This window comes from Macaca nemestrina, chromosome 2, assembly GCF_043159975.1.
Source record: "Macaca nemestrina isolate mMacNem1 chromosome 2, mMacNem.hap1, whole genome shotgun sequence".
Lineage (NCBI taxonomy): Eukaryota > Metazoa > Chordata > Mammalia > Primates > Cercopithecidae > Macaca > Macaca nemestrina.
The window spans coordinates 35,080,989-35,105,963 of record NC_092126.1 but is presented as its reverse complement, the minus strand read 5'-3'; the positions used below and the strand labels follow the sequence as shown (position 1 = coordinate 35,105,963).

Sequence of the window (24,975 nt, the reverse complement as noted above, 5' to 3'; positions counted from 1 at the left end):
TACATGCCTTTTGTAATTAAATTACATTGAAAGCATCTCCAATTTTTGCAAGTCAGCTTCACTTGTTTTCATGCTCTATCCTAATATTATACCACCAAAGAAACGTCTGTTTTTTTTACAGAACTGTCCTATGGGTTAAAAAGTCAAATTCAGGGCAACACAGGCACTTTGGCTAGACTTACCTCTCTCAATGAGTACTACTGTGTCATGCTTTCGAACAACACAATATTCTTGCATCCTCTAATGTATTACTGGCAGTAATACTGGCAAACCCTTTAAGATCATTTATGGTTAAAATGAGAATGATCTTTTAGAAGATACATAATTTTGACAGAAAACCACAGGGTTTGGGAGTCCAGTGAGCAGAAGCCTACATCAAATTGACACTAAGAACAAAAGCAGGATGAAGGGACTCAACACTACAGACGCTCAAGCAGATTATGGTCAAGCTATAAGCAAAAGAATTTACACACAGCAAAATTAAGTATATACACATGGCTTGTGTTAAGCAAAAACACAAACAGAACACTCATTTAACTAGGGATGAATGAATACACTTAGAAAAAATACACTAGTGAAAGAAGGAATTGGCATTAATCAAGGCTAGTCACCTGTTTAAAGCATGTATTTAGCATGATCAACTGGAAGTAATTTTTACACAAATATGACAACTTGCAGAGAACAGGTAAGCTATCAGTTTTCCCATTTTGAGTCTGAAAATGCAAGAACAGAACTTACTTTCATCATTAGCTCTGCCCTCAAGTAATTAATTAAAAATGTGAATTGTCTTGAAGTGCATAAAAAATAAGACGGATTGAGGGAAAGATGGACAGATCTATGATAAAGCAAGTACAGTAAAATGTTAACGTAAAAACCTTGGAGGTGGGCATGTGGGTATCTAATGTAAAGTTCTTTCAACCCGGCTGTAGGTGAAAATGTTTACAATATGTTGTGTGAAAATTGTGGAGTTTGCCTTTTGTGATCAAACTCTCCTACAATAGAAACAATGCTACATTCCAAAACCACACTTAAAATGTAGTAGACATTCACATCATAGGAACTAATTTATGAACGTAATGCTTCCTACAGCTATATCTTACCAAAAAGGGAGGGGTAGTAAGGAGAACCATGGAAAGACTAACCCTTTGAAAAAATAACCAATGAGTGTAATAACTAATCAGAGAGTACTTTATATTGGCTTCTTGAGGATCTAGTTTTGTTTGTAACTGGATTCAAAATCTGAGTAAATCATAGCACTAGATTAGTTTGGTTTCAAACAAATGGCAAAAAATATAAATGGCTAACAGAATGTTAATTTTTACCCACATTAAATAGCTACCACTAAACTGTTTAGATAGAACATGCTGTATATGGGGGAAACTGCCATACGAACTTTAACCCTTTTTAAATTTTAGCTTCATTTTAACATGTGACTCAAGTACAGGTAAAAGCATTTTCTTCTAAATGAACAACAAATCAATATGCATAATATGTATGATACCAACAGGAATCTTAAACCATAAATCTATCACAAATTAAGATTTTTAGCAGCTACCATCTTAGCCTTCCTTAACTTACTGAAGAACCCGATACCTCCAAAGATAGATGTTGTTAAAGAATAAGAAAACCAGTGGTGATATCAAATTTCATCTGATAATCGTATCTTCAAATAATTGCCCAGATATTTTAAAGTGAAGTGTTTGCACTGTCTGCTACATCAAAATCAACTTTTAACTAGTTTCACTACCATTAGATAGCTGAAATAATCTGAGATCTCCCCCATTCTTTTTAAAAACTTGGTTCCTTTCAATTACAAACTGGGTATATATTCATGAAATACAAGACAAGAAAAATTCAAAAGCAACCCTTCAATCTGAAGAAACACTTAATGGGAGGAGGGAACAAGCATACATACCATAGCAGTTAATTCTGTTACCCTCTTCTACTCAACAACATAAATTAAGTATTGAAAAAGAGACTTATCTCTTCTATTTCTATCCCACATATGCTCATTTCACCTGAGAGGAATAATTTGTATTTCTGACAAAACAGAACTTTATCTGTTGTTTAAAAAAAAGTCAAATGTGGCTGGGCGCGGTGGCTCAAGCCTGTAATCCCAGCACTTTGGGAGGCCGAGACGGGCGGATCACGAGGTCAGGAGATCGAGACCATCCTGGCTAACACAGTGAAACCCCGTCTCTACTAAAAATACAAAAACTTAGCCGGGCGAGGTGGCAGGCGCCTGTAGTCCCAGCTACTCGGGAGGCTGAGGCAGGAGAATGGCGTGGACCCGGGAGGCGGAGCTTGCAGTGAGCTGAGATCCGGCCACTGCACTCCAGCCTGGGTGACAGAGCGAGACTCCGTCTCAAAAAAAAAAAAAAAAAAAAAAAAAGTCAAATGTTCTGTGAAAGATGTATTACTATGACCCTTCCCTTTCCAAAGCTTAAAAATGCCTTACAATACTCACCTGAAAGCTTTTTTCCAGAAACATGTTCACTTAAGCAATGCTTTGAAATCATTGCTATTGATCATTTACCTATTTTTAGTTTATACACATTATTGTAACTTTCTAGACCTAATTTCTATTTCGTTTTATCTTTGAAGCATAACCTGGCTTATGCAAGAACAAAGTATACTATTTCTATAAGCTCTTCGGCTTATCAACAGGCATTTAATAATCATGCTCTACTATGGTAAACAGGCCCTAAAATGGGCAAAATAAATTTTTAGCGGTCATATTTTCACTTGTTGCTGTTTTTCCTATCATTACATTAAATGCATAATGCGGGACTGAATTTCCTAAGCTTTTAACAAATACAACTTGAAGACAGTTTTACAGAAAGCATCCTGAAAACCCAAACACTGTTCTCTTTATACTATTAAAAGACCAAAGTTTAATTTGCAACATTTCCCCCTTCACTCAATACAAAATAGCAATAACATACATTTATTAGCTCAGTTCTGAAATATCCCTATTACTCCTACCTCTTCTGTAGTGCTTTACAGTTTACAGAACACTACCAAATGATCTTAAAAAAGCAAAGTTTCACTTTTAAAATTAAGCCCATTAGCTCTAAGGTTTGGGGGGAAAATGGCTTATCTGCTCTAAGATTTGATAAACATTCAAAATACATTATGTAGCTTGACTAGAAGTTTGAGGAGAGAAACCCCACAGCCTTAGATGATTAAGGAATACAGTAAAAGTCAGAACACCATATATAAGCATTTAAATGTATTATAGAATACATGAAACATTAGAGAACATCTCCTCCATTCATAACCTTATCAATCCTTCCATTAAGTTGTAGCAACTAGAGCTGGCAAAAATCAAAGCATCGAAACAATTTTTTAAGGGACAGGGTATTCCTTTGTCACCCAGGCTGAAGTGCAGCAGCACAATCATAGCTCCCTGTAATCTCGAACTCCTGGGTTCAAGCAATCCTCCAGCCTCAGCCTCCCGAGCACACGTCACCAAACCCAGCTAGTTATTTTTTGATGAGATGGGGTTCCTCAGGCTAGGTTTGAACTCCTGGCCTCAAGTGATCCTCCCACCTCAGCCTTCCAAGTGCTGGGATTACAGGTGTGATTATTGTGCACCCAGCTAAAATAAATATTTTGGATTGCTTTAGGGGTTTCATTTTCTATCTGATAATCAAAATATCAAACTCTTACTAATCAATTGCGAAGAGATATCACCACTGGGCATGTGCTAAATATGTGAATAGGCAGTGTTCTTCTAAGGGCAACTTGAGTGCTTAAACTGTAAAATTCCACTGACTTTAAAGCTAACTCTTCTGCACAAGTAGTCCATAAAAGTACAAGTAAAACTCACATACGTAGACTGCTGAATAAAGAGCATCTGAAAAGAATTACTAGCAAGTTATATGGTTTTATTAACTGAACCACACCTAAATGCACCTTTGCACAGGTAACTAACTTAAATTAGCAAAGATGATCATAACCATATTGGCTTAAGCTATTTCTTACAAAGAAATCTAACTCATTACTCTCAAAGGAGTTCCTATGATTAAGAATCACTGCACATAACAAAAAGTGTTATAAGTTGGCATGTGCTGAGCATGTGAACACTGCTGAAACAGAAAAAATATGTTGAAAAACCACTGATTAAATTTTGAACTAAAGTAGTGGTTGGGGTAGTATGCCATCCCATCTGAGGCACTATGACTGGAGCACTACTAGCATTTAGTGGATGAGACTAGATACTCGACATATATTACAGCCCCAAAGATAAGTACTGTCTGCACCGTAAGACTTTTAAGTGTCCAAGTGAGCCAGGTGTGGTAGTACACACCTGTAATCCCAGCACTCTGAGAGGCTGAGGTGGGAGGACTGCTTGAGCTCAGGAGTTCAAGAGCAGCCTGGACAACAGTGAGACCTCATCTCTACTAAAAATTTTTAAAAAACATTAGCTGGGCATGGCATGCCTATGGTTCGAGATACTAAGGAGGGCTAAGGTGGGAGGATCGCTTGAGCCCAGGAGATTGAGGCTACAGTGAGCTATGATCGTGTCACTGCGCTCCAGCCTGGGCAACAGAATGAGGTCTCAAAAAAAAAAAAAAAAAAAAAGAAAGTCCAAAAGTCCAAATGGTTAGTCATATAGGCAAAAACTTATTTATAATGAATGAATCCCAGAATCTAATTCTGTTTTATATATAACTCACCAAGTACATTTTGCAGGGTTTAATATACAGAGATTTTTCCAGGAATGTAACTACAGTGTAATTAAGAGATTATACTTTATTAACCCTGTTCTTTTCTGACAATGCTAATAATCCCAATTGTGGTATCTGAGTCACCAATGTGACAAATCTGTAGCCATCAACATTTCTGTCAAAACTCAAAACGGGCCGGGCATGGTAGCTCACGCTTGTAATCCCAGCACTTTGGGAGGCCTGGGCAGGCAGATCACTTGAGGTCAGGAGTTCAAGACCAGCCTGGCAACATAGTGAAACCCTGTCTCTACCAAAAATACACACATAAAGAAAACACCCAAAAAAACCATCCGGGTGTGGTGGCGAGCACCTGTAGTCCCAGCTACTCAGGCTGAGGCAGGAGAATCGCTTGAACCCAGGAGACAGAGGTTGCAGTGAGCAGAGATGGTGCCACCGCACTTCAGCCTGGGTGACAGAGTGAGATTGTCTCAAAAAAAAAAAAAAAAAAAAAAAAATCTCAAAATGATTCCACGTAAAGGTACAAGCCTCTGACATGTCCTTTGTGTATTTTGGTATAATCATACTTAACTATTTACATACTGAAATGCATATAGTCAATTCTGCTATAATGCTTTTCTGATCATGTGAATTTAACAGGATTGGTGTATTACTGAACAATTTGAGCATGATGCAAATTTCCCATTTGCTTATAGTGATTCTTGTCCCAACACTAAGTGAACGCAGAAAATTGTACCCAACTGAACTGAGCCATGTAGGAATTCACAAAATACACACACACACACTTCAGGTGGTCAATGAACCACATACATTCACATATATATTACTAACTTTCCACTCCATCTTATAACTTTTTTCCTTCTACTACTTCACAGTAATTCACAAACTGCAACTCCATCCAATGCTCACTGCCTCAAGCAAACTTTTTCAAGGCAAAATGCCGTAATTATTATAGTATTTAACTTTTACAAAACAGTACTCTTGTTTTTAAGATCCTATCTTTTTAAAAAACGTATCACGACTGTTCTTTCTCTTGGGAGTTTTTGCTTTTTCATGGGTCTCATAATTTTTAGTTAAAAGCTGAACATGTTGTGTAGGAGACTGAGGTAATTGTTATGACTGGAAATGAGCATGCCTGCTCTTTGTGAAGCCTTTGGTGAAGGGTTTGTGTTAATCTGGTTAGGAGTTGGACTTAGTTTATGATCTCCTATTGCCATAGTTATCCTCAGTGTATTACAGACTTCACGTATCTGCAAAACAGTTTGTGTCTCTGGTGGGCGACGGTTACTAGAGCAATGCCTGTTTGATTCTCTGTGTTGTGCCTCTTTGTATAATCTTGTTTCTTTCCTAGTAGTATTTTGTGGTTACTAGTTATTGAAAGCTTCTTAGCTTGGTGGCAGGGGGTGGGGGTTGGGGGATACAGTCTGATGTTCTGATTAAAGTTCAGGCTAAGTCAAACACTGTGTTCCTGAATCTCAAGAGGGTAGCATTCTTGGTTCTGCTGACCACCCCCAGCTGCAGTTTTGGGCTCAGGGCCCCTCCAGGCATAAGATTCTCTCCCACTTCTCATCTACACCCTGAATGTTCACCAATGGGGCCAACAGAGATGCCCTTCTCCTCACAGATTAAAGCTTTTTTTCACAGAAGACGCAGAGAGGGGAAGAATCACAGCAATTTCTTGACCCTCTGAAAAAGTTCTGTTGCTGTTCCCCTCCCTCTCAAACTGCACAACAGACACACCCAGGGTTCTTTCCAATCTTTTCTAGTAGACCCACGGAGGTTTGTGGATAAGTTTGCAAGATTAAGCATTCAAGCCTTCATCATGCTTTTTGTCCAGTTGTGTCTGAAGAAGGCAAATAGAAATTGACATCTACTCTCTGTAAGCACTGTCTCTCAAATTTTCAGCCAGTGGTTTTGCTCTGTGGACTCAGCTCTTTGATAGATTTCAATAAAGTCATGAATTTGTAGTGTAGGTCTTTTTTTGTTACAGAAGTGAGAACAAAGCTTTTTTTTTTTTTTTTTTGTCTCAGGGCCAAAGCCAGAGGTGGTTACACTACTTATAAACTAAAGGTAGCAAAGACGGTGTTACTAATTATTTTGTATAAAAAGGGAGACTTTATTGGGTCTAATAAAGTTGAGAAACACTGACTCAAGGAACTCTTTCAACTCCCCTTTACTACCAAACATTACAGTGAACATTTAGGCCAAAACCTATTTGTAGCAACCAAATTTGTGCTGCAGTTTATCTGCACAGTCTTGTTTCAACTTACTAATTCAAAGTACTTCAATCAGAAGCAGAGGAAAGGTATGTGTAGCAGAAACCTCAAATTCACCTGTGTAAATAGAACTGGTGGAGGAATGAGGCCAAATTAGTTAAAACACATCTTTTCAATTTCAACCCTAATTCAGTAACTATTGAGAACCAGACTCCACTATCAACATTTTAACAAATTTAATAAAGCCAGTATTGTTACAGTCCACCTGGGCAAGGCAACCATCTTCTATTTATTTGTGGATAAAGTTAAATTACTCCAAAAAATTCATTTATTGATGCTATTTTTTAGCTTAAGTATTTTGTTTACAACTAAGCAATGTTAACAATATATGACATTAATATATTTTAGGCTATTTATTACTACCGCTTTAGAAAAAGAGAAATAGTCATTGCCTCTCAGTGGAATACAAACGCAGAATTTTCCATGAACTGAACTCTAGCTTTAAGGTTCTTTACATTCTTATTTCTTAATAATCCTCTGACTCCTCTTTTCCTCCCTTAATATGTTCTACTTCCTGTTTTCAAACAAGGAGTATAATGTAATAATTTCTACATAAGGACGTGTGTTGCCTGAATGCATTGTGATATTAATAGCACAAGCCAAGTTTGAGATATAGTAGCTTAAAAAGCGTTTCACATTACACAAAATGTGAACAAGGTTCTACGTTATATGATAAATAAGTCAATACAGCACTTTCCAAAAAACAAAGAATTGTGTTCAGGATACCGAATTTCTGACAAGTGGTTTCTATAAATTTTTTTTAAGGCAAATTCTGTTTCATACTCCCATAAACTCAGAGTACTGGTAATATATTACAAAACCTGACCAGTGTGAGTAATTTTCCCCGCAGGCAGTACTTTCAAACCTAGAAACATATCAAGTCCATAAACTAAGAAAATATAGTAAGAAAGAATTACTGGGGGCAGATCCTGAACTTCTACTTTTCCCCTGAGACACTATATTACAAAAGGCTCAACATAACTGTACACTATAAAGCCCTCCATAGAGGACGCAACAGCATCCTTTTTGAGGGAAACCAGAATAAAGTAAAAGGGAAAAGCAGAGGGAAAATGAGAAATAATTACTTTGGGAGACCACCGCTACATTAGGGTGAAATCTTTACTCTTTCCCCCCCCTCTAAGCAACGGACACAGGAAACAATCTCAAGACAAAAGTGGTTAACGGAACACTCTACAAACGGAGAAAATTTAAGGGAAGGGACTCTTAAGCATAGTTAAGTATCAAATAAGCGATGAACAGCCACTTCACTGAGCGTCTAAGTCCTACTTCACCCACTCCAAAGGCCACATTCAAGGTAAAATCACAGCAGCGGAGGAAAGGCCACGTGAATAAGCTGCCTGGCAGGAAGGAAAAGGCTTGGGGGAGAAAATGATTTTGGAAAAAGTACTGGAGAAGAGACGACACGGATGCTCATTTCCTAACAAAACGAAACAAAGCAAAGAAAGTCAGTCTGCAGGGATTGTGCGGAAGGAGGGTCGCTGACCCAAGGAAACAAGAGTTGCCGGCATCCAGCAGGAAGGGTGCTCAGCCTAGGAGACGGGAAGGGAATCCCGAGGGCGGGGCCCACAAGGGAATGAAGAGCGTGTGGGGTAAGGATTTGTTAAGGCGAGTGGAGGAGCGTACTAGGTAAAAAACAAGAAAACCAGGCAAAAAGAGGGGTGGGGCTGGACAGGGCAGCGCCCTAAGCTAATGTCACTCAAAGCCGGGGGTGGGGGGGTGGTCCAACGGAAGGAACCAGACCAGCAGCCTGGGGGAAGGGTAAGCTGTTAGCAGCTGCAGGCTGCGGCAGCCAAGACCACCCGGTTTTCCCTGCCCTGAGCCCCACAGAGTCCCCACGGCGTGGGGAGGGAGTAAAGCAGAGCCCCCGAGTCCAGTGTCCGGAGTTGGCTTTACCTTCGCGGGAGGCTGGAGAGGCTCCAGCCCTAGCTCCTCCCGCCGCCGGCTCAGCTTCCAGAGTGGGATGAGGCGCCCTCCGGCCTCCTCACCCTCACCACTTCCCCTTTCCCCCGCCGGGGCCCTGTAGCTCCGCTGCCGCGGGTTCCTGGTGCCGCCGCGGCGCTGCCTCCCCGCCCCCTCCGCCTCCTCCCTCTGCCTCTCAGAGTTTCACTCTGGAGGCCGCCATCTTCGCTCAGGCTTTGAGCGACCGCGCTCTAATACGCCTGCGTCGCCACCGCCCAGGCTGTCACGAGACCCAGCCAGCTGATTTCAACCCTTCCGCCTTCGGCCCCGCCCTCCCCGTCCGGACTGTTCTTTCCCTAAAATTTTGCGTTCCGCCGGCCCGCCCCCTAGCAGTTACACATGCGCAGAGTAACGACGCCGACCGTGGGATTTGGATTCCACGCTGCGCGTGAGGGGGCCGGCGCCTCGGTGGGTGCTGAAAAGGACACGCCCCTGCGTGCGCGCGCGTGCCCACAACCACGCCCCCGGCGTGCGCCTTGGGGCCGCGACCGGCTGTTTGTGTCTTGCGGAGAGTAGGGTCGCAAATCGGTACTTAAGCTTTAAGCTCGAGGAAATCGTGTTTTAAATCACCTCTTTTTAGCTCTTGCCGTCAAGTGCCACGGAGCATCCACGAGGCAGTCTGAAGCCTCAGTCTATCTCCTGGTTTGGCTGGATTGGGAGCCGGCAGGTTCATTTACTATTGAGACGCCCGGAACTACAGCAGAGCAGGGTTTAAAGTTATGAATGCTCTGAAAGGTCTTGGAGACCAAATTCTCAAAGACACCTAAGGCACTTGCTGGTGGGAATGCTGGAAAGATAGTTCTGGTAGCCCCATTTATTGTGTCCGGATCAAGTATTTAGAAGTTTACTTTAAAGCTACTTAATCTTCAACTCTCTGAGGTAGGAATCATCCTCGTTTTGCAGATAAATTGAGGCCCAGCCTCAGAGTAGTGGATTTGATGTTTGCACCCAAGTAATTTGAACCCAGAACCTGTGCCCTCTAGATAACCATCTTCCTAAACCTCCTCTGAGGGGGATCAGGGTAGTGAAAAGAGGAGATATTGGGACTAAAGGATTCAGCTAGAAATTATGTGTTATCTGTGGGCAATGGTTTAAATAAGAAAGGTCTATGTCCACTCCCAGATCTGAGCCGTAAAGACCACAGTTGAAAAATTAGTGATTAAAAAAAAAAATTATTCTGCTGCAGACTTTCAAGTAGAGGCAGTGTAGGGTGACCTGCATGGATACATCATTGTATAAGGGTTAAAGGTCTTTGATAAGGAGTTTAATACTCATTCTTCGTGGCAGTCCTGAAATTGTGATTTCTTGGTGTCCACTTCAGCAGTTGGCTCATTTTATAAATAACGATTGCAGGATGAAAAAATGTGGAAAAATGGTTTTTACAGAATTTACCTCTTGACTCTATTAACCCTTTGCGCTACCTTAGGGTGGAAAAAGACTATTTGTATTTTTCCTTAGATTTTTCTGTAATGCAGCAGTAAGATAAGGTACATGTAAGGGAAGGTACCAGGAATAGCTGGGTGTGGGAAGACAGAACCCGAAATAGAGTAGGAAGGGAGGAGAAGGAAAAAGAAACAAGAGGGCTGTGTTAAGGGACCTTATTGGCTTATCCCATGGAAACAGACACGTGTTTATGTGGTTACAAAGCCTTGCAATAATCCCAGAAGTAAATGTGGAGTATATTTTTTTGATTTTATAGAAGCAGCAGACCCAGAGAGTCCAGGAGGCTTGCTAAAGGTGACCTAACTCCTAAAGGTTGAGCCACGATTAAGACACAGGGCCTGCCTGTAACATCAAGGCCAGTGAACTATTAAACCTCCACACTGCCTTTCCAATATTTGAGACCAATAAAATCAGTTCTCAGTGTTGAGCCTTAGGCATCATGAACTGTCCCCATCCTCTGTAGTGGAAAATTGTCTGCCTCACAAGACACATTTTTCCATTGCATTTTTATAAGCCACTTTGCTTGTATTCAGCCAACTTGCGCTCTCTTCTATGAGTAGTTATTTGTCTTTGTTTCTTGCTCTTTTCCTCTTGTATGTGACATTCATTTAGGGATTTACCAGTACAGCTCATCACCTTGTCCCACTCCCTCTCCCATGCATATCCTTCTAACTACCCCTGCTACAGATACCCATTTTAAGAAACCATATTCAAAGTACTTTCAGCCATTGTTCACAAGATGTAGTTTCAAGCCTTTTCACAACCACTGGTTACTTTTAATTGCATCCGTACAATTGGATCCTTCTTAAAATGCCACAACAAAATACAAGAGTCAGAGAGAGTAGGACTTGTCTTTTCTTTCCCTATTAGGTTACATCAGCTTGATCCTTTCCCCACCCAACTCTTTTTTAAAAGAGTGACAAATGCACACTTCTTTTTCTGGATTTACCTTTTTATTCAAAATTGAAGTTTGCACTAGCCTTTCTGACACTTTCATAGTGCAGATGTGTCAAATTTACAATCATTATGTGATGTACACTTAAAATACTTTCACAGCTTCTTAAAAAATACATTTCACAGCCTTTTAGACACCAATAGCCTTTATCAGTCTCCAAAGTTAGCATACAAGGCTGGCGTGATCTAAGACTTTAGAGCGCCCACAAGAAAGTCAAACACTTGCTTATCTAATTCCCATTGCTGCTAAATTGACCTTCCCAGTTTTATCAATGCCTAGATCCAAAATAAATCCTTAAGAACTCATACCACTCAACAACGCTTGAACTATGTTTTCAGTACAGCAGCCACTAGCCCCATGTGGCCACTGAACACAGAATAAAAATTAAAATTATTATGAAAAAATGTAAAAGGTTGCATTAGCAATTTTTATATTGATTACACGTGTTAAAGAAAAATATTTAGGCCGGGCACGGTGACTTACACCTGTAATCCCAGCACTTTGGGAGGCCGAGACAGGTGGATCACCTGAGGTCAGGAGTTCAAGACCAGCCTGGCCAACATGGTGAAACCCCGTCTCTACTAAATATACAAAAATTAGGCGGGCCTGGTGGTGCACACCTGTAGTCCCAGCTACTTGGGATGCTAAGGCAGGAGAATCACTTGAACCTGGGAGGCGGAGGTTGCAGTGAGCGGAGATCATGCCACTGCACTCCAGCCTGGGCAACAAGAGTGAAACTCCAGCTCAAAAAAAAAAAAGTATTATTTAATGATACTTGTTAAAGCTTGGTAGTAGACTGAGCATGATGGCTCACACCTGTAATCCCAAGGCTTTGGGAGGCCAAGTCAGCAGGATCACTTGAGGCCAGGAGTTTGAGACCAGCCTATGCAATGTAGTGGTACCTCATTGCTACAAAAAAAATAAAAGAATTATCTGGGCATGGGGGCATGCCCCTGTAGTGCTAGTTACTCAGGAGGCTGAGGTGGGAGGATCTCTTGAGCCCAGGAGTTTGAGGTTACAGTGAGCTATAATTGTGCCATTGCACTCCTGCCTGGGCAACAGAGCAAGACACTGTACCCCCTGCTCCCCACAAAAAAGATTTTATTCAGTTTATGACCATCACAATAGGTAGAGGAGCCACTGCAACAGGGGCTTGCAGTAAGGGAGAGAGACTGGGCTCAAGTCAGAAACCAACATGGGCAAGTATGCGTTTATCTCCAAGGAACAGTGTGTGGGGGTCAGTGGATGGAAAATTACTTAGAGAAAACATCGGGGGTCAGTGGGGATCCTGGCTAAACCTATGTAACAGGATTCTTGCTAAAGACAGGCCAGAGTGATTAGACATCTCCTGGGGGAAGATGAAAGATGAGGAGTCTGATCACATATCAAGGGAATTTTGGCTAAACTGACTTAGCTGGGTTCTTTTGCAGACTAGACTTCTCAAGAAAGCACATGGAGGGGCCTAAGGAAAGGTCCAGAAGCCTGATTAAAATTTGGCTGAGCAAAGATTCTTCGTCACATGTGGAAATGATAATATTATGGCTGTATATTCAGTTACATAAAATGTTATTAAAATTAATTTCACTTGTTTCTTTTAAGAAATGTAGCTACTAGTAAATGTAAACTTAAATATATGGCTCCCATTATATTTCTCTTGGACAGTACTCCTATTAGAAAATCTTGTGCAAGTAAACAGTAAGTGTCAGAAAACACCTAAGTTGAGTTGGTGAGCTTGAAGACTCCACAGAATCTTCTACTGGACTTCATTTTAATTTGTTATGTGATTGGTTGGTTGGTTGTCCTTAGTGGTTTTTCTCAAGATTTATCTGGCCACACGTATTTGGTTTTCTGTGTTTCTCTATACTTTACTGTAATTGTATAGACTTGAAATTATTTACAACATATGACAAATTATGACATGAGAATTTCTTGACATATATACATATGTATCTGCATATGTATATACGTTCCACAATTTTTTTTTTTTTGTAAATGATAGCCTGGCTTCCCCAGCTCACTTAATCCTACCCCAGGCACTCTAGTTTTATTATTAATGTGAATGAAAATATCTTTTTAAATAGTATAATTGTGTTCATATATAAAGGATTTTGAATTTATAATATTGTATTAACAAACACATGCTTTCATTTAATTAAAGGAAATTATCTAGATTTGATTATATTTTCAAAGATGGATGAGGAGGGAAAAGAAAATACTTATTCTGTGGTCTAACAATTTTAATCTATTATTGAAATTTTAATTGGTTAAGAAAAAGGCCTGTGTTCTTTTTCCTTATTAAATTTAACCACAGCTGCTCTTTTACAATATATACACTGCTGAGGGTTTTCTAATTCAGGTGTTCTTACTAATTAATTCAAATACTTCTTGTATTATCAGATTCGAGAAAACTCAAGAGCCTTATGTGGTTTTTTCCATAAAGGGTTTTGAAGTGAACAAGATTTCCAGTCTGCTATGAAATTATTATATTCAGACATTTTTAGTCATCAGCACTTGAAGGAAATATAATGTAGTTTAAAAAACTCACAGGCAAGTTCGTTATCCTCTTTGTCTTAGTTCCCTCTTCTGTAAACTTCGGATATTGATACCTACCTTGAGAGACATTTTCAGGAGTTAAATAACTTATGTAGAGCACTTCATTGCTAACCACACACTATAGTTAATATCAGGGTCTCCAGCTTGTTTATGTAATCCTTGTCCTTGAGTTTTTAAATGAAACAGGTTTGCTGTAGTTCTTATCATCAGAGGACTAACCAGATGTTAATAATACAGAATGTCAGATAAGCAGACCAGCCTGGCCAACATGGTGAAACCCCGTCCCTACTAAATATACAAAAATTAGGCAGGCCTGGTGGTGCACGCCTGTAGTCCCCAGCTACTCGAGATACTGAGGCAGGAGAGTAACTTGAACCTGGGAGGCGGAGGTCGCAGCAAGCCGAGATCGTGCCACTGCACTCCAGCCTGGGCAACAAGAGTGAAACTCCATCTCAAAAAAAAAAAAAAAAGTATTGATTACGCTTTTTTTTTCTTTTAAGTAAGATAGATAAGCAGACATTCTGTATTATTAGCAGAACGGCAGAACGGGGAAAGTTCAAGTGTTCGTTCTTGACAACCATATTTGAATACTCCTATCATGAAAAATCATTAAATAGTTCATTTTATTTATTATAGAGAACACAGAGTTGACTTGCTCAATTCGTATGTGAATGTTAACAATGCAAAAAAGACTTCGATGCATGGAATTTCGACAGTCAAAATATATTTGAAAAATGGTGATCCAAAACTTGACCATGAAGAAGTTCTTAGAATGACAATGACTCATTCACGCCTAAATCAAGGTGAGTTAATTAGGTGCAACAAAAACTTTTTCTTCCCACTAATTTTGTTAAAGCTCATTGCAACCACATAGAAAGAAAGGATATCTATTCATTAATCTTGGGTAATAACTTACTCAAGTTATGCTCATCTGAGAACATAAAACTTCATTACCCAAATTATTGCTGACTTTGAGCATATAAAGATTATATGACTGTTATTTCCATGTAAAAGTTAATTTTGTCAATGAAAAGATTATTTTTTTTCTTCTTGTTAGCAACAGTAAATGAGGTGGCAGCCACCTACTTAGCATAAAGGAAAATAAAACATAAAAGAAATAGTATTTCAAGCTCAACTAATTAGCTTGTAAAGTTATTGGTTCTCAAATCTATACTGTGAATTCTGAGAAAAAAAAGTAAATCAATGTAAACCAAAATAAAAGGCACATACTAACAAAGCCAATTTGAAAAAAATCTCACTAATATAAAAGAAACGCACATATTCTAGTCACTGCAAATGTTAAAGTTACTTTGGGTCTATTCCTAATCTGCCTGTCAGACAAACTTTGAGAGCTGAAGGATTATAACTCATACTACTATAGAAACACATGCACACATATGTTTATTGCAGCACTATTTATAATAGCAAAGACCTGGAACCAACCCAAATGCCCATCAATGATAGGCTGGATAAAGAAAATGTGGCACAGATATACCATGGAATACTATGCAGCCATAAAAAAGAATGAGTTCATGTCCTTTGCAGGGACATGGATGAAGCTGGAAACCATCATCCTCAGAAAACTAACACAGGAACAGAAAACCAAACACCGCATATTCTTACTCATAAGTGTGAGTTGAAAAATGAGAACACATAGACACAAGGAGGGGAACATCACCCACCGGGGCCTACTGGGGGGTTGGGGAAAAGGGCAGGGAGAGCATTAGGACAAATACCTAATGTATGTGGAGCTTAAAACCTTGATGACGGGTTGATAGGTGCAGCAAACCACCATGGCACATGTATACCTATGCAAGAAAGCTGCACGTTCAGCACATGTATCCCAGAGCTTAAACTAAAATTTTGTTTAATAAAAGGCTTTTTTAAAAAAAAGTCTATAACCTTCAGCACATGTATCCCAGAACTTAAAGTAAAATTTTAAAAAAGGTATGGTTTGAACGTGTTAAGTTTTAGAAACCCTGTATATTTCCAGAGTAAATACTATTGCCTACCCAATATCATTTTCTTCTTCTTCCTTACAAGTTGAAGGTGGCAATGTGCCACCTACAAGTACTATATCGTCAACCTCCTCTCAAATGGGCTGACCATATCAGAGATGACAAAACTCTGGCTGATGAAATATAAGCGGACTCTGTTGGTGTGGGCTACCAGATTCAGCTAGTAGGTATCCCTTTTTCCCCACCCTTTATGGTTTTTTTTTTGTGTGTGTGCCCAGAGCATAGTTGTGATGGCTAGAGCTGCTTGTCTCTGGGCATCTGCCTCATTTCTGAATTCATTACTCAATGATGTTATATTTTCTAAGGGCTGGGCTATTGAGTGTCACTGTGTTATTCATGCAAATAAAAAGAAATTAATAGAGTATTACTATTTCAGCAAAATATAGTAAGAGGCTACCAATAAAAATAGCCACATTAATGAGCTTTACAGAACAAAGTGTGATTTTGTTTGGTATTCCTTTGAATCTCTTCACCAGAGTACAGCACATACTGGAATCTCTAAATACTACCTAAATAATAAATGTTTAAAGTAGAACAAAAAGAAAATACTGTACTATACTAGAAAGAAACAGAAGTTTAGTTACAGCAAGTAAGGTATTACTTTTTTTCTTGTTTATAACTGTCTTCTGACAATGTATTTACTTACTAGGGAACATATTTTTTTCTCTCTTTGCTCTACCTTACAAATGGTCAAATCCCAGTTCTACTTTATTAGCCACTTCACTTTTGAGCCTCCATTTCTTTATCAATGAGATGAAGGTAATAATACATGTCAACAACAGTTGTTTTGATATTATATAAGAATGAAGAGATGCTATGCTATCTAATATTGATGAACCAATATTTAATATTATAAATATATATAATAGAAAAATAAAACTCATAAACTCTAAAAAATGGGATAAGGGAGAGACCGTCTAAATGTACCAATTATTTATCTAATAATAGGGAGTGAATACTTCCCCAGATTGTAAAAACCAAGAATGAAAGGCAGAAGGAAAATAACGTTTATGGATCGTTTAGTAAGCACCACTGATTCACCATAAGTGTTAACTTTCTCACTTCCTTATATACCCTTTGTTTTCTTCCTCTGTAATTCTAGAACCAGATAATGCAATATTTGGAGCAGCACTGTATTAAGTAAGCATTTAGGGCACCAGCAAAGCAAGGACCATCAAGATGAAATAAACTTGAAAAGGATTTGCTAATTAATGTTTTTATTAAAAGCATCAAAATAATAATCATGGTGGAGAAATTAGAACTTTGTGTTTCCTTCACTAATTTCATGAGTATAGAATTGAGGACCTCTAGCCAGCTCTGAATTGGAGAGATTAAAAAAAAAATCTGTGAAAATATGAAACGAGAGGCTTTATATAACTATGATGAAAACAGGAATTGAAGATAGCCCTGAGAGATCAAAAGACAGTTATAAGAGAGGGCTTTGCTGGACATTGAAAGTTTACCACGCACCCTGCTCTGTTAGAACAGCCTGTTGTTACCTGTTGCTAACCCCATCTGCACAGTTGAAGATACTCCGCAAAGTTCAGAGAGCTAATGAGATATGTCCAAAGCCTCATAGTCAAGTAAGTGCCAGAGTTAGAATTTGAACCCAAATCCACTTGGTTCCATGGCCCAGCATTCTCTAAGAGCAATAACTGACTGCTGTTTTTATTTATAAGTGAAATGATACTCTGTGAGTACATGGAATAAACTGACTGAGATCTTCTTTTGGTCCTTCCTCTGGGAATTTTAAGATTTTATGTTGTGACTAGAACATAAACTGTGTAGTGGTTGTTATTACTATCAGTGGGTAGAGGAAAAGATATGTACATATGGAGGTCACAGATAGGGGGATTACAAAGGTGATAAATAGTGAGAATTTCCACTGGAGAAAAAATGTATATGTTAATAGTTATTTAGAAATGTTGTTATATTTTTCCTGAGATTCATTATCATTTCCACTCTCAGGATTTTCCAACATGTAGTCTTATTTATAGACTTAGTTATATCAGCTTCCCCTTTATGATCTGAAAGCAGTCTTTCAAAAATTATATGAGTAGATTGGATTAAGGAACTCTTTAAAAATATACCAGATCATTAAATGTAATTACCTTCTTATCCTTTTTTTTTCTGCATAATCAGAGAAGGTGTATACTTTCTTTAATATGGATTTCTTTAACCTATGTGTCAGTGTGTAAATATTGATTACTGGACAACCATGTGTTAGTTCATTTGGGCTGTTGTAACAAAATACCATAAACTTGCAACTTACAAGCAACAGAATTTGCTGGGCGATTGGGTGCGGTGGCTTACGCCTATAGTCCAACACTTTGGGAGGTGAGGCAGGTAGATCACTTGAGTCAAGGAGTTTGAGACCAGCCTGGGCAACATAGTGAGACCCTGTCTCTACCAAAAAAAAAAAAATCTGGGCATGGAAAAAAAAACAACCTGTGGTTCCAGCTACTCAGGAAGCTGAGATAGGAGGATCACCTGAGTCTGGGATATTGACACTGCAGTGGGCTGTGACTGTGCCACTGCACTCCAGTCTGAGTGACAGAGTGAGACCCTGTCTCAATAATAATAATAATAATAATAATAATAATAATAAAGCCCAGAATGTATTTCTTCCAGTTCTGGAGGCTGGGAAGTCCAAGGTGCTAGCAGATTTGGTGTTTGGTGTGAACTCTCTTTCTGGTTGGTAGGTGGTGTGTGGCAGCGTCCTCACATCATGGAGTGGGTAAGGGATCTCTCTCAGGCCTCTTTTACAAAGGCATTAATCTTCCCAAAGGCCCTACCTCCCAATACCATCACCTTGCAGGGTAGGATTTCAACATACAAATTTTGGGGGGTTGCAGACACTCAGACTATAACAATATGTAACTATTAGAAAACTATGTTTGCCATAAGATACTTCTGTATTTATATATGTTAAACCTATAATTTAAGATTGTTTTCAAATATGAAAATGAAATAGCATTTGTTTTTTAATTTAAATATATGTCAGCAACCAAACTGATTCTAAAACATAAACAAACCCAGGTTTAGCAAAAATGTCCTTGACACACAGTGAGAAATTCAAATAGACAATGGTTTCACAGTGCCTTAGCTCTAAAACAAGTGAAAGTGGAAAATTCTTTTTATTGAACACTTTCCAAGAAAATACACTATTTCTTAGTAAGGTTTTCTATACTATTTCATATAACCAAGGAAAAGATATCCTAGTTAATCCAAAGTTCTGGTTAATTTAGGGCCAATTTTTAAAGAAATGTCATATGTCATATATTATCCTATCTCATATATATCATTTATTGAACAGCTAATTTGTGCTGGGCACTGTACTAAGGACTTTAATGCATCACCTCATTTTATTTTCATAACACACAGGAAGACACTGTTATTATCCCCATTTTACGGAGACTTTAGAGAGGTTTTTGAGTTTTCCACACCTCATATCACTAGAAAGCAGTAGTGCTTTTCAAACCAGGTCTTTTGGATTTCAAAGTCCATGCTGCAAATCACTACATTTCATTTAGTACATACACTCTAGTGGCCATGACTTCCTCTTTCCTTAGTCATTCAGGAGTCACTTCTGGTTATCATTCTACTAAACACTTATATTAGAGATTTTCAAATGAAGGAAAGACAGTGCAACTCTTTCACACTTTGTTCATAGAGCATTTTCTCAGAATAACATGGCTTACAACTTGTGTTTCATTCTTAGAAATATAATTTTATAATACTGTATTATCTTTTTATTAAAATCTGTCCTACAGATAAACTGTCTCCTCAAAAACATCATGTCTATGAGTACAAAATTTTAAATAACAGAAAATATGACCTGCCCACATCTGCAGTCTTCCTCAGTTCTAGCCCATCTGTAGGCTAAATTAGGAGTAAAAGAAATGGAAAGAGAATAGTCTATTTCTAGTGAAAGCAAATAAATGACAAAGGGGAAGTAAAACTGCAAAATAATCTAAAATCAACTGAAATTAAACTGTGTAGCATTGAAGTTGGTAGATTAAAGAGGGGATTTTCATCTTTTTTTTTTTTAAGTAAAACGATTATATCTTGGTGTTTAATTTATTACATAACCAGTTGACATGAACACAAGGTCCAACTCTACATGACAGCAGGTGGATTAAGAAATCAGGTCCTGGAAGCCATTGGCTGTTTCCTTTGTTTCCCTTAGCTTTACCCCTTAACTCACATGCTTCCTCTTCCATTTGTTAAAAGATGTTTTAAGAAAAGGAAAAACCTTGCTCAACAATGGAAAAACCTAGCTCAAAAACCTAACTCTCTCAATGTTTTAAGAAGGGAGCAGGTGGATTTATTACTAGCTGGGCTGTTAGCAGTGATGATGACCTATACAAAATATGGGCAGGGATTTCTAGTTTTATCTCCAAAAATGTTTAATATACCTGTTTTTATTTTCCCCTTCAGCTTTAATTTTTTTTCTTTTGTTTTGCCTCACTTTTATCACCCTACCCAACTTTACTCAAGGGGACTTTTGTATAGAAAATGACCAAAGGCATTCAGCCATCAACAGGTAAAGAAGCTTTCTACATAGTCAGGCCATCTCTCAGCCAACATTTATTAAAACAACAACCCAATTAATGTCGTTCTTAAGAGTCTGCTGACTTCAGTGGCAATTTGATTACACAATGTTAGATTATTAGAGTGGTTCTCATTGAGAAGGGGAACCAAATATTCCTTGTTGCTCTCCTTCAGGATATGCTCTTGAATATTTCTTCCACTGAAGGTTTCCTGGAAATGGTGAATCCAGTACAACAAAGCAGGTGGAATGAGGTAGTGAGTTGGCTGTCCAAAAGAAAGTCTGATTGCCTCTGCTTGGTTCACCAGTGGCCAGCTAGGAATACCACAATCATTATTACAGATCATTCCCGTTAACTCATAGTCCTGAGATCTCACTCAGGTCTCTAGCAACTCAGACTGTGAGTGGTAAATTTCAGTTCTGCCTATTGAGGGGCCAGAGTGAGCCATGTAATACTGGAGATTCAAGCCTCTGAAGAGAAGCTGCTTATCTGATTTGCATAAAAACTTTGACTGCACTGGTAAGATAGGGTCATCACAGTTTTAAGAATCAATAAATCAAAATTCCCAGATAAATTATGAAGATCATAAAAGGATTTGTTTAGACTAGTTAAATATACTCTGTTGTATTAGAAGGATGGAGTTTTTACAAAACATCAATTTTTACCATAACACATGAAATAACTACAAAATGCATGTAGTAGGAAGCTAATAAATAATTCTGCTTCCCTGAGGAACTGATTTGACAGCAGTCCAAATAGCCTTCAAAGCGCTAATTTAGTTTCTGTCCCATCCTGCTTTCTGTTATCCCTGTTTCCTCCTTGTGACCCAGTATATGATTCAAATAGAAGCTGTCTAGGGTCATTAAAGCAAGCTGTTGCAGAAGCTGGGCTGTCGATTCAACATTTGGCAGACTGTTCAGTGAAAGCCTTGATTTCATTTTCGTTAGGCCATCAAACAATAGCGGCACACTGGCTCTGCTGATAAAAAGAACAAAGAAAACAAACCAATACGACATTTCTATTTCTAAACAAAAGAAGGAGGTGTTTTCTCCCTATTCCACACTTTTCTGGCATCAGAAAGTCTTAAGTAGCCAGAATGAGAATTGGTTAATTCTCCGATAGTAAAGGTTTAAAACCAAAATTCATAAAAATAAATAAATAAGTAAAGTTGATAATTGTCTTTCTCCCAGCCTTTCTTCACTTCCTAGACTGATGACCCTCTTCTCTTCCTTCTCTGTCCTACATTGCTATCTGCTCAGTACAATTATTCTCTTTATAAAGCAGCCTATTTAGAAAGGAAAAGATTCACTGCTTTGTAACCTTCATGCTGCCATGAGCAGTGTTCTGGTTTATAGTTCAAAGCTGATATTGACCAGCATGTCAGAAGAATTTGTACAGTACTTTCTAGTTGTCACTGCACAAAATGGAATTTTGATGATAAAGTTAATCACTATAGATAGCTAAATTAGGTAAAGCAAGAGCCCACTTTGGGTGCTTATGTTAATAAAACAATCCAGGCACTAGACACATCTTAGTATGAACCTGCATATCTCCAAAATTTTTGATCAGACTAATGACGATAATCTGAGCACTGAGCAGAGGAGAAATTTTTCATGGCTGAAAGCATAACTAGTTACGATCAGCATAATTCTTATCTCCTTAACAAGCAGCAAATTAATAATGTCACATTAAGGAAGCTTGGGCTTTTGTTGATCAGTGTCTTCTAGAAATAGGCCTCTTGGCACAGTCATATCCTAAATGACTCAATTTGTAAAGGGGTCTTAGTCTAACACAGGGAAGCTTCAGGCCAGCTCACCCTTATCTCCAGTGAGTCTTTTCAAACACTATTTGCTGAGGTCCTTTAATGTAACTTGTCCAATTTTTTTTTTTTTTTTCTTTTTACAAAAAGCATGAATCAAAAACTGATGAGAAGCACTATATTGGAATCTACCACAATTAGTATTTTGTGGTGGCATTCCAAAAAAATGTTTCTTAATTTCACTGTGCTTTTCTATAGTACCAAAATTTTTGATCTTGAACAAAATAAAACAGTAAGAAATATTTATCAGAATTGTATCATTTTCTAGTTGCTGCGTAGCTTAGGTAAAATTGAATGGGTGAGTAACAAATCAACAGAAAGTCTCAGTGGTCATTTCATAGTTGTATTAGTCCATTTTCACACTGCTATAAAGAACTGCCCAAAACTGGGTAATTTAAAAAGGAAAGAGGTTTAATTGATTCACAGTTTAGCTATCCCGGCCCGCGGGATAGTCAGTGTAGGCCCTGGAGGAGGGGGTGGGAATTTGGGGAACAAGAGACACGAGAAATGGAGACAAGACAGTGCTCTGATCAAGTCTCGTTTAATGGTGGTAATGCAATGCCTTATATACATTTGGAGGGGAAGGGGTTGGGCTAAGGCGGAAATGACCTCATTGCGGAAGGCGTGGCCAGATAGGCTTCGGTTTCTCCGGTCGGAGGTCATGTTGCGCCTGCGCTGTCAGGTAGTCTTTTCGCGGGCGCGGGAAAAATGAATGAAGAAGAAGCGGGAAGAGCGCCATCTTTTAATGGTGGTATTAATACAGGGAAGAAGGTAAATCTAGGGGGAAGGTGTGGGGTGGAAATGGATATAGCTCAGGCGTTTAATTTTTAATTATTATTCACTATGGCCGGGGCGTGCAGCTCCGGACATTTAGCATGACTAGGGAGGCCTCAGGAAACTTACAATCATGGCAGAAGGCAAAGGGGAAGCAAGGCACCTTCTTCACAAGGCAGCAGGAAGGAGAATGAACACAGAAAGAGCTACCAAACGCTTATAAAAGCATCAGATCTCATGAGAACTCACTCACTATCACGAGAACAGCATGGAGGAAACTGTCCCCGCAATTCAATTACCTGTACCTGGTCCCTCCCTTGACACATGGGGATTATGGAGATTTATGTCTATTACAATTCAACGTGAGGGTTTGGGTGGGGACACAACCAAACCATATCAATAGTATCATTTTATTTGGGGGTAAGGATCAGGATCTTGGCATGACTTTGTTTTCACAAGGAAGAAAATACCTTGTAAGATCAAATAATAGGGAGAAAGAATACGGAATCATACTTTAGTTTACCCAAATATGCTAGGCTCTCACATCTCAGTGTGCATATGAAGTCTGAGTAATATCCAGTCAGGATCAGGAACCTCTATCTTCAGTCAGAGTGGATTAGACTGAAGAAATGTCCACAGTAGCAATTTGATTTCTTCTCAAGTATACTTCAGCACCTTGGACCAAAAGAATCAGCATCACCTGGGAACTTGTTAGATCAGCAAAATCTCAGCATATACCCTAGGCCAACTGAATCAGAGTCTCTGTGGATAGGGCCCAGAAGTCTGTTTTAACAAGTTAAATGTGATTCTGATGCACATTCAACTTAGAGACCTACTGGAATATAAACTCAGTAGCAGTTTAGAGTGGGAACTTTGGAACTAGACTACAAGACATTGAATCCCATGTCTATCATTTACTAGTTCTTTAAGAAGCAGAATTTGGCCAGGCGCGGTGGCTCACGCCTGTAATTCCAGCACTTTAGGAGGCCGAGACGGGTGGATCACGAGGTCAGGAGATGGAGACTATCCTGGCGAACACGGTGAAACCCCGTCTCTACTAAAAATACAAAAAATAAAATAAAATAAAATAAAAATTAACCGGGTGTATTGGCGGGTGCCTGTAGTCCCAGCTACTCCGGAGGCTGAGGCAGGAGAATGGCATGAACCTGGGAGGCGGAGCTTGCAGTGAGCTGAGCTTGCTGTGAGCTGAGATTGCGCCACCGCATTCCAGCCTGGGCGACTGAGTGAGACTGTCTCAAAAATAAAAAAAAAAGCAGAATTTAAGCAAGGTATTAAAACCCTTTGTGCCTCAGTTTCCTTGTCTAAAACTGGGGTTAGTAATAAAAGCTTTTTAATACGTTTGTTAAGACTAGAGCAGTAAATATTTATGAAGCACTTAGAACAGTCTCTGACACATGGTAAGTGCTTTGAAAGAGTTTCCCATTATTCTCCTAGGACTGTAGCAATATCCAACTTAATGTTTCTGGAATCTCTAAGTCCCAACAGAAAAGCAAACATGTCTCTCATATCAAACAAGTATCATGTCATTCATTTATGCATTCGTTCATCAAACATTTATTAAAAATTTACTAAGTTTAAGGTATAATATTCTTCACATTTTTAGATAGTAACTCATAATCTTTTTTTTTTTTTTTTTTTTTTTTTTGAGACGGAGTCTCGCTCTGTCTGTCAGGCTGGAGTGCAGTGGCGCGATCTCCACTCACTGCAAGCTCCATCTCCGCTCACTGCAAGCTCCGTCGTCTCCCGGGTTCACGGCCATTCTCCTGCCTCAGCCTCCCGAGAAGCTGGGACTACAGGCGCCCGCCACCACGCCCGGCTAATTTTTTTGTATTTTTAGTAGAGACGGTGTTTCACCGTGTTGGCCAGGATGGTCTCGGTTTCCTGACCTCGTG

General features: G+C 39.1%; 1 protein-coding gene and 1 long non-coding RNA gene across 8 annotated transcripts in view; one reads left to right on the top strand and one right to left on the bottom strand.

The window, feature by feature from the left end:
• LOC105490374 (DnaJ heat shock protein family (Hsp40) member C13) overlaps window positions 1–9,141 on the bottom strand; it is a 128,360-nt gene extending 119,219 nt beyond the window's left edge. The window contains exon 1 of one of the 2 annotated variants that reach the window (XR_011619689.1): window positions 8,882–9,036. The gene's annotated coding sequence lies outside the window, so the exon portion shown is untranslated. Of the gene's footprint in view, window positions 1–8,881 lie in introns of both variants that reach the window. The other variant, XM_011755900.3, reaches the window with a different exon arrangement.
• A 237-nt stretch (window positions 9,142–9,378) lies between these two features.
• LOC105490373 (uncharacterized) overlaps window positions 9,379–24,975 on the top strand; it is a 76,306-nt gene continuing 60,709 nt past the window's right edge. For 3 of the 6 annotated variants that reach the window (XR_011619692.1, XR_011619693.1, XR_011619695.1), the window contains exons 1-4: window positions 9,381–9,826; window positions 13,743–13,892; window positions 14,535–14,701; window positions 15,942–16,079. This is a non-coding gene — a long non-coding RNA (uncharacterized lncRNA). Of the gene's footprint in view, window positions 9,827–13,742; window positions 13,893–14,534; window positions 14,702–15,941; window positions 16,339–24,975 lie in introns of those variants that run through there. The other 3 variants (XR_011619691.1, XR_011619694.1, XR_011619690.1) reach the window with 3 other exon arrangements.